The sequence below is a fragment of the Euleptes europaea genome, chromosome 5, assembly GCF_029931775.1.
Source record: "Euleptes europaea isolate rEulEur1 chromosome 5, rEulEur1.hap1, whole genome shotgun sequence".
In the NCBI taxonomy this organism is placed as follows: domain Eukaryota; kingdom Metazoa; phylum Chordata; class Lepidosauria; order Squamata; family Sphaerodactylidae; genus Euleptes; species Euleptes europaea.
The window spans coordinates 106,741,928-106,752,862 of record NC_079316.1 but is presented as its reverse complement, the minus strand read 5'-3'; positions in this window follow the sequence as shown (position 1 = coordinate 106,752,862).

The window sequence follows — 10,935 nt, the reverse complement described above, 5'->3', positions numbered from 1 at the left end:
CTATGGCGACAATTCCTGGAGGGGTCTAAAGTACCCTTTGAAGTCTGGACCGATCACAAAAATCTAGCTGCCCTCACGGGGACCCATAAATTGTCCGCGAAACAGCAGCGTTGGGCGGATTTCTTTGCTTAGTTTCGTTTCGTCCTGAAGCATGTCCCTGGAAAACAAAACGTTCTCGCAGATGCTCTCTCCCGACTGCCTCAGTACCCGGTGAAACTCAATCGGCCAACAGACTCTTTATTTACGCCCGCGCAAAGAGAAGCCCTACCCGTGCTGGCTGTACAAACCCGATCCCAAACGCTGCCCCCACAACGGAAGCATGGGACCGACGCACCAGCTCCTCCAACCCAACCGGCCGCCAAGCCGCCTGCAGTCAGCGCACCACCGCACGTAAGCGCTTCCCCCTCGTCGACCCCCATATCTGCTCCTGCTTCCACCGTAAAACAGGGGAGGGTTCCCATCTCCGAGTCTTTCTTAAATTCCCTTCGGGCACAATGCCTAATGGAACGCTCCACTCAAACCCTGCCTCCCGATATAATCGAACAAGGCGGTTGTTGGTACAAAGACTCGAAATTGTACGTGCCCAAAACACTCCGAAAAGAAGTCTTACATTTGGCTCATGGAGTAAAAACAGCTGGACACTTTGGGTTCCTAAAGACCCTTCACCTGTTGCGCAGGCAGTTCTGGTGGGGGGGAATGCGCTCTGACATTGACTCTTTCGTTCGCAGCTGTCCTGTTTGCGCCACGGTCAAACGATCTCAAGGCAAACCTCCAGGACTGCTGCAACCACTTGAAATACCCAGCAAACCCTGGGAAGTGATTGCTATGGATTTTATGACGGATCTCCCTCTCAGCGGGGGAAAAACTGTGTTATGGGTTATCACTGACTTATTTTCTAAGCAAATACATTTGGTTCCATGTGCGGGGATCCCCTCCGCTCAGAAGTTGACCCGCCTCTTCGTGTCACATGTCTTTAGACTACATTCGTTTCCGCGCAAGATAATCTGCGACCGTGGAAGTAGTTTCGTTGCTAAGTTTTGGAAAGCTTTTCTTAAATTGGTGGGGGTGGAACAAGGGTTATCTAGTGCATACCATCCCCAAACGGATGGTCAAACTGAACGTGTCAATGCTGTACTTGAATGTTATTTGCGCTGTTATGTCAATTACCACCAGGATGACTGGGTAGAACTGTTGCCTTTTGCAGAATATGCCTACAATAATGCTGTACATCAATCCACAGGTTTCAGCCCGTTTTATGCGGTGTATGGACAGGACTTCGGTCCTATCTCCCCTGTAGAAGGGTCAGAGGGGGAGGGGGATGCCGACATTGCCTCATGGGCTCACACCCTCCGTACAACATGGCCCTGCCTGATTAGCAACCTGGACCGAGCCAAGCGCAAATACAAAGCGCAGGCTGACAAGCATCGTTCCCCAAATATGGACCTGCAAGTGGGTGACCTGGTATACCTTTCCACCAAGAACCTGCGCTCCACCCGTCCTTGCCATAAGCTCAGTGCTAGATACATTGGCCCATTTTCCATCACCCGCCTCATAAATCCTGTCACGGTGGAACTGTCTCTCCCCAAAACTCTGAGGCGTGTGCACCCCGTTTTTCATGTCAGCCTTCTAAAGCCCCATGTTGCTTCCCCTCAATGGCACCCGGAGCCCCCTCCTGAACAACCCATAATGGTGGGGGGGGAGGAACATTTCGAGGTCTCCAAAATCCTGGATTCCCGCATACACCATGGGGCCTTGCAATACCTGATCCGCTGGAAACACTTCCCCCCTGCCTATGACGAGTGGGTTCGCGCGCGGGATGTCTCCGCCCCCAAACTCGTCAGCGCCTTTCACGATGCCTACCCGGACAGACCAGCCCCCTTGCCGGATGGGAGGGGGACTTAAGGGGAGCAGGATGTCAGGCTGTTATCTCGGTTTAGATGTTTCCTTTCGTTTCTCTGCTTAACCGTCCAGACTCAAGGACGGCTACACATACCAAAGCCTGGGAACGCCACTCCTGGGAAATAATGCTCTGTTTATGCTTTGTAATCTCCCGCCGTTTCTCTGCCTTATATTTCCAAATAACGGGCAAGACAAGCCATAGCTGTCATCTTGCCTTCCATGCACTGTATTGCCTATTTGACCAGTAAAGCCATCTGCTTGGAATCTGATTGTCTCTGTGGTGATTTCTGGTTTGATGGGTCAAGAGCTCATAGGCTTGGAAAATCCTGAGCATTTGCTCAACATGTCGTTTGGCATCTTTGGTAGATGGATTAGCCCCTGTATCTGTAGGCTTCTTCTCTGGGAAGATCTCAGATCTACAGTCCAAACCTTCCAGGGAGGGGTCTGCATCATCTTCACCCTGTTCGGATCCGAATGGAACCGACAGGGATGGAACTGGTGGTCTGGAACCGAGGGAGGTATTGGGAGCCATGGCCGGTTGGAAAACAGGCTGCACGGGACGTCTGGCAAATGACTCGGTGGCGTGATTGGCAAAATTCGGCCCAATCCTGATATAGATCAGGGGGAAGAAAGGGGGTTAGAGGGGGAGGACCCATGGCTGGTTCCAGGTAGGAAAGTCCTGCATGCCAAAGGCCGGTTCAGGGCTAAATTGGGCCATGAAATGGTGGTCAAGATCCATTTCAGAGAGGGATGGAACCGGAGAAATGGAGCCCATTGAGGGCGTCTTAGGCGGGCTGAGCACCTTCGTTCTATCCGAGCAGGGCTTAGTGGTCTCCAAGTGCTTAAGCTTCTGCTTGTGTTAGGAGCAGGCTCGGTAGATTGCCTCTTCTCGGTAGAGTGGCGCTTCCACGCAGACATGGAAGAGGCTGACTTGTCGGAGCCGGCAGGGAGAGGAGGAGGCCAGAGTTTGCTCGATATCAAGGCCTTGGTCACATGCGCCTGGTTCTCATGCCTTTGTACAGTAGCTGTGTCCTGCTTTTTATGCCCAGTATGATATGTCTATCCTGTTTACCTCAACTACCATAGCTGCATAGCCATGTTATGTCCTCCTACCTTGAGAAAGCTTATCATGGTTTCTACTTGCCTGTTTACCTTTGCCTGTCCATCGTTGAAGTCTGCAGTGCATTTTAACTATGTATCCTTGCCCTGATTCCTCATTAGTAGCCTTGTATGCCCAGGAGGCAGTCGGCTTCTAATTTTGCTCCTAATAAAGTCTAAACTGATTCAGAGCCTTTGCCTGGATGTGTTTTGCTTGAGGGATGCTGAGGACAAACTCCTGAGTCTGATACTAAGGTCTCTAATAAGTCTTTAAAGTTAGATTTCGAATTTTTTAGGAAGTCCCTTGCTTTTTTATATTTGGATTTATCCTATACAGGATCGGGCACTAAATTAAAATCACCTTATAGCCAGCTCTCCTTCCCCAAATGAGAGTAATTTAGAAAGAACCTTCTCATTATACTTAAGTTGTTGATCATTGGGGGTATAGATATATCCAAGAGTAATTTTTTCACCATGGTGTATACCTTTTATAAATATAAATCTTCCATTTGGGTCTATCATTGAGTCTTGTAACTGGAAATGGTAATTTTTAGAAATTAGTATTGCTACTCCTCTTGCCTTAGAGGATCCAGGGGCCTGGAATTGTTGGGAAAACCAAGGTATGTTAAGAAGTCTCAAAGCAGTTTTTATGTGTTTCTTGTATAAATAGTCTCCGAGCCCGGGAGCGGTCCGGTGGAAGTGAAAGTTTTCTTCCACAAAGCGGCTTTCAGTCTGGCATCTCTGTCAGATCAAGCCTTGTTGGTAAATTTTTGGCAAGACGCGGCAGGTAGAGATGTTATGAGTCTCGCCTAGGCAGACTACACAGTTTTCGTGTTCATCTGTCTGTGGCATTTTAGTGCCACAACCCGAACACTTTTTGAAAAGGGGTTTTGCTGACATTGCAAATGGGTTGCTCCACAAGTGGGGACTCCGCAAGGGAAACAGTTAGACAAGCCAATTTTAAGCTGTCTACACCCACAGTAGTTGGTAGAAAAAAACACACGCAGCAAAGAGGATCAATGAGAGAAACGTCCTATCTCGGTGGCGGCAAAGAAGGAACTGGGGGGCAGGGGGCGCAGCTCCCCGAGCGCGTGACTGTTTGGGTGGGAAACTGTCGATGCGCAGGTTTGGAAACAGAGCCCCCTGGTGTCTTGGAGCTAAAAAGTCAAGTCCGGTGGCAGGCCTGCATTCAGACGCAGTCCCAATGTGGGGCTGCATGAGACTGTAGATGAACTGTACACTCTTCAAGGGTTGGCCCACATTCAGACACGGACCTATCTATAACCATAAAGGAAATGCCTTAGTGATCTCCATTAGGACCAATGCATTTGTACTAAGAGGGAGCATGCACAGAACTCAAGCGAGTCACAGCTCTGCGGCCGATCGGCCAGGTTGTATTCTGGAATTATACTAAATATAGAAAAAGCTTATAGGTATGTCAAAATATACAGCTGAAAAGCAGAAACCTGGAACCCCCGGCTCTGTTTAAAATGATCAGTTATGCTATGGCGAAGTTGAGGTTGGAGTTGAAGCTTTTGCAGATTTACCAGGCAAAGGATTCCTGATGCCCAAATCATATAGCAGTTGCTTGCCTTGTTGCTCATCGGAGGCTGTGAAAAGATGGTTGTCATGGTATACCATGATTTCGGCGGGAAACCCCCATCTATATCGGATCTCGTTCTCCCGTAGGGCCTGAGCAGCCATCTTAAGCTTCTGCCTCTTTTCCAGAATTTCTGGGGCAATATCTGCAAAAATTTGTATCTTCTTTCCCTTTTGGGTTAGGGTTCCGCTCTCCCTTGCCATTCTGAGGACTTTAGCCTTTGTCCTCTCATGAGTAAAGCTTGCCAATATGTCTCTTGTAAACGTTGGGGACTCTGTGTGGAGGGCCCACCCTGTATGCTCTAATAATAACTGGAGCTATGCCTTCTTCCAAGTCAAGCACCCCCGATAGCCAGTTTGAAAGAAGCAGTGCTGGATCACTTCCTTCTTCTCCAGCCAAAAATCCTCTAAATCGTAAATTATTTTGCCTTAATTTAGCATCCAGTGACAAGTACCTTGTGAAGGAGGTCAGATTCTCTCCGTTCCAGGTTTTGAATTTTCATTTGGTTAGAGCTGGCCATGTCCTTAGCCTCCCCTGCTATTGCTGCTGTCTCCAAGAGGCCACTTTCGATCTCCGTTAACTGCGTGTTGATTGGGGCCAGCAGGCTCTCCATTCTGCTGATTATTTGTTGCTGTGTGTCTAAAGAGTTTCTCTTTAGAGGCAGGCACCTTTCTGGGTCGGCTTCTCCTTTCCTCTTGTTCCTGTTCCTCTCCCTGATTTATGGCAGCCATTTTATTGCCTTCATGGTTTGCAGCTTTTCTTTGTTGAGTTCTTTCTGCCCCGCAAAGAACAGCTTCGCATCTGGTTTGCCTCTGACAGGTGTGGGGTGATCTTTTGGCCCTTTCCTGACCATTTGGACGTTCCAATGGGTATCTAATTGCCTTTTATTTTATAAAAAAGCGGGAGGAGGGAGCAGTTCAAGGTTATGCTACCATCCAGTTCTGTAGCCCCCTAGAGGCTTACGTTTTGATATTTTTAACCATTGATCCAAAATTGCACATTGTTTATCGGACTCAGAGCTGGTCACAACATTAAAATTCAGAAAACATCAATTAAAACATATTCTAAAACATACTTTAAAATCATAAACTCCAGCCAACACAATAAATACAATAAAACAAGATGGCACCAATACAAGATACAATCGCAGGCACTGGCGAAACTTAGCCAGGTAGTGGACCCCCCAAACCAAGTTGGGGGGAGGATGGGTAGGCCAGCACCGGTAGTAATGGAGAACTTGTGGTTGCCCTCAGTTGTAGGCGTGGCAGAACAGTTCCATTTTGCAGCCCATGTGGAACTGATTTAGGTCCTGCAGGATCCTGATATTATTTGGGAGACTGTTCCATGGGGCCAGGCTGAAAAAGCCATGGCCCTTGTCACAGACAACTGCACACTCCGCGGGCCAGGGACCAACAGTAAGTTGTTCATTGAGCGTAAAGGAGAGGCGGTCCTGTAGGTACGATGGTCCCAGACTGTGTAAGGCTTTAAAGGTCAAAACCATCTCTTGAACCTGATCGGATGCTCCAGTTGGAGCCAGTGCAGTTATTCGAGCACTGGAGTTATGTGCTCTTGCAGTGAGGCCCCTGAAAGGAGCCTTGCCGCTTCATTTTGTACCAGCTGGAGTCTCCTGATCAGTCCCAAGGGCAGCCCTGCATAGAGTGAATTACAGTAGTCTAGTCTAGAGGTGACCGTCTCATAGATCACTGTGGCTAGATTGGGGCGGGAGAGATAAGGCACCAGCTGCCAGGCATGGCAGAGGTGGGAAAAGGCCTCTTTGACCATGGTTGTGACCTGGGCCTCCATAGATAAGAAAGCATCCAGAATCACACCCAGACTCCTGACTATGGACAGAGGTGTTAAACTCACACCATCAAGAGCCATGATCGGGCACCCCATGCCCGGCCTGGCCCTGCCAAGCCACAGGACCTCCATCTTTGATGGATTCAGTTTCATCCGACTTTTCCTCAACCAGTCACAGCATCCAAGCACCTGACAAGTGTGTCTGGGGCGGAGTCTGGATGGCCGTCCATTAACAGATAAAGCTGGGTGTCATCAATGTCCTTTTTAATCTGTTTTCAGGTATACTGGTCTCTCAACTGGCAGATCTCTCTGGGGAAGGAGGAGTTTCCAAACTAGGACAATAAAAAAGGGAGCAACAGGAGTACCCAGAGCAGATTCTTATTTACTTACTGTATTAGGGGGAGGAGATTGAGACAGGCTCTAATTGTAATCTGGGGAAACTAATGGTGGCCTACCCTGCAGGGTTCTTAAAGAATTGCAATATGATCCATGCAAGGCATGATGAACTCTTAAAAGTGCTTCATAAATTGCCAAGCATCATGACATTCCCCAGTCTCTTAGTCCTCTCACTCGGAGCCACCAGATCAGGACTCCCTTAGGGAAAGAGATCTTAGAAAATGGCTGGTCAGAAAAACCAGAGGAGAAATATAGAGGGCATTTCCCCCACTAACCTTCTCTCCCCTCCCCCCCTTCATTCACAGACAACAATAATAAGTGGAATTTGTCCCTTGAGCATCCACCAAAGGGATTCTTAACCCACCAAGGACATTATTGCATAATTACACAGCCCCTTGAGCCCGGCATTCATGCTTTTAGGTCAACTTGTTGTGATGCCACTGGTTTCCTTATATATTCCTATTTTTTTCCAATAGCCATCTGCCCCTGCTTGTCACAAGAACTTTTTGCAGCTTCTGCTCAAAGTAACCAAAAAAGCTGTCACTCCACTTGACTTTCAGTTTTCCAGACAGTTCCAGAAACTCCTTTCACTTTCACAATCCAACAGCTGAAGAATGTTGTTAGAGTAAACCTTCCTATTTGCTTCTCTTCCTTCATGCACTGAAACCCAGTATTCTACATCTTTTATAGTATGGTTGCAGCAAAGGACATGTGTACAGTGAGGAATACCTTTCTGTGTACCTTGCAGAACAGCTCCTTCTCTGTCTGGGACTATCATTGTAGAATCATGCACATTTGGGGTGTTCTTGTCATGAATCAAAATAGCCAGTGTTATTGCTGGCTTGCTGGCCCAGGGTTAGTCCCTGGAGTGAAATCCACTACTTAATCTTACAAAAATCACTAAGAACCAGAATTTGGAAAAAATGGCAACGGCCACAATTTTATTTTAACAAAACAGCTGTAAAGGCATGGCGTGGCATGAAAAGGCTGGATCCGGGTGACACGGCCGACCCCAATGCGGCCTGCTGTGGTGCCGACCTCCCAGCAGTCCCGCTGGGGGTGGTTCAGGATGGCAATGATGCAGTACCACCCGGACGTGAGCCACTTAGTGGGCAGACATACCACTTGGTATTAGGCTTCTGGAGACGCCCGTCCTCATAGGGCACTCTCCGATACTCAGGTTTCTTTTTATGGGTTTTAAACACATTGGAGATCCATCCTAAAGTCAAAAAAGGAAATATATATGTATGTATGTATGTATATATATATATATATATATATATATATATATATATATATATATATATATATATATACACACACACACACACACACATGGGTCTTATTTCTTACCCCCATTTTTAGTGTGGACCATGGTCCTTTCCTCTGGTATCTCATTCTTCGTCTTTCAGCTGTTGAGCAAGTACGTGTTGCTCATGTGGGTGTCTGGAATCCTCTTCTTCTGTTCCTGATTGTATTGGTTCTGTTCATACAACGCTAACATGGAGATCTTAACACTGGCTTCTTGTTTGCTTCAAGGTTCAGTTCAAGATGCTGGTGTTCTTTAAAGCTCTTCGCACGTACTTGAAGGACTGTACGAACAGACTCTATTCCTGTATACAGCTGCTGCTGTTCATCCTTCCCAGACAGATGCAGCCCCTTCCATGTTTCTTTTTCCCGTTCTTTGTGAAGAAATTCCTGAGAGAACGAAGAAGGCTTTCAGCATTTAGACAGGAATCAAAACCCAAGCTAATTAGTTGTAACCCATCTTGAGCCTGGGTTTTGCCAGGGAGGGCAGGGTATAAACTTAATAATAATAGTAATGATGTTGGAAGAAAGTTGAGCTTGCAAATATTTGATGTATAATAATTTATTTAGTCATTAGTAGCTTGATTGTATTGAGTGTTCAATGGCACATTCCCTGTTGCGGACTTGCCTTTTGATGAATTCAGAGAGCCAGTGTGGTGTAATGGCTTAGAGCGGTGGACTCTAATTTGGAGGACCAGGTTTGATTCCCTGCTCCTCCACATGAGCAGCGGTTGCTAATCTGGTGAACCAGGTTGGTTTCCCCACTCCTCCACATGAAGCCAGCTGGGTGACTTTGGGGTAGTCACAGCTCTCTCTGAACTCTCTCAGCCTCACCTACCTCACAGGGTTTCTGTTGTGGGGAAGTGAAGGTGATTGTAAGCCAGTTTGAGTCTCCCTTAAGTGGTAGAGAAAGTTGGTATATAAAAACCAACTCTTCTCCTTCTTTATTATCCCTCGAGGTTTGACAGATTTGAGTTTGGCCCCATTTCAACAGGCTGTTAAGACTTTTCTTTATCAGCGGGGCTTTTAACCTCCCAGTGTGATAGTATGTAATTCAACGGGCTTTTTATTCTACCAGCTGTTAACATAATGCTGTTTTCATTTTTGTTTTTCCTTCAGTGTTCTAATGTGTACTTTTCAAAATTCTGTTCTCGGAGTGGAACAGCCGGTGGACTTGAAATAAGTGGGTAATCTTCAAGTAAACAAATCAAATACAGCAGTTCTGAGAAATAGGTGTCAACTTTGGTAATTCTCGAGGAGAAAGGAACATAGACACACCCATTTGTGTGCTTCCTTACAAAGGACCCTCAAGGAGCCATAACTGATGTAGAATAGAGAATAAAACTCCAGCTATCATACTGCCCTTGTACAAATCTTATGGTGAGACCACACTTGGGATACTGTGTACGATTCTGGTCACCACATCTAAAAAAGGATATTGCAGAGCTTGAGAAGGTGCAGAAAAGAGCAACCAAAATGATCAGGGGGCTAGAGCAACTACCCCATGAGGAGCGGTTAAAACGCTTTGGGCTGTTTAGCTTGGAAAGAAAGCGGATAAGGGGAGATATAATAGACGTCTATAAAATTATGCATAATATGGAGAGAGTGAAGAACTTTTTCTCCCTCTCTCATAATACCAGAATGCGGGGTCATCTGCTTAATCCAGAGGGTGAGAGATTCAGAATAGATAAAAGGAAGTATTTCCTCACATAGCGCATAGTTACGTTCTGGAACTCACTGCCCCAGGATGTGGTGCTGGCTGCAAACTTGGATGGCTTGAAGAGGAGAGTGGACATGTTCATGGAGGCGAGGGCTATTCATGGCTAATAGCCAAAATGAATGCTAGTCATGATGCATACCAGTTCTCTCTAGTATCAAAGATTATATAAAAAGTTGGTTTTTATAAGCCAACTTTCTCTACCACTTAAGGAAGAATCAAACCGACTTACGATCACCTTCCTTTCCCCTCCTCACAACAAACACACCCTGTGAGGTTGGTGGGGCTGAGAGAGCTCTAAGAGAGCTGTGACTAGCCCAAGGTCACCCAGCAGGCTTCATGTGTAGGAGTGGGGGGAACAAATCCAGTTCACCAGATTAGCATCCGCCACTCATGTGGAGGAGTGGGGAATCAAACCTGTTTCTCCAGATCAGAGTCCACTGCTCCAAACCACCGCTCTTAACTGCAACATCCCACAGGATACTGCTGCAGTTGTCTTGCTTGTAGGCTTCCTAGGGGCATCTGGTCAGCCACTGCTATTCTATGATTCTGAGATATATGTGCCTATATTACTACCTGCCCACAACAGGGGCTCTCAGGAAAAGCTTGGGGAGAAATCAGAGCGCCCCCCCCACACACACACACACACCTGTGGAAATTCTAGTGCTGTATTTGTTTATATCGGGGGTCTTAAGCCTGATCTTATGGGCACCTTTGGAACTGTGATACACTGGCGGGTGCAGCCACAGTAGGTGTAGCCAGCCACAGACCAGCTGCCAGAGCTTACCCTCAGTTACAGTGAAAACCCTTGTGCGATGTGGAAGCTGCTGCTATAGCAAACATTTTTTAAAAACCCGCAATTGGTCAAAGAGCCAGGGTGGTGTGGCGTTTAGAGTGGTGGACTCTAATCTGGAGGACCAGGTTGGTTTCCCCACTCCTCCACATGAGTGGCAGACTCTAATCTGGAAAACCTGGTTTGATTCCCCACTCCGCCACATGAGCGGCAGACTCTAGTCTGGAGAAGCAGGTTTGGTTCTCCACTCCTCCACATGAGTGGCAGACTCTAGTTGTACTCCCAGCACTATAGTTGCATGCCTGGATCTTGGACCGTACTAAG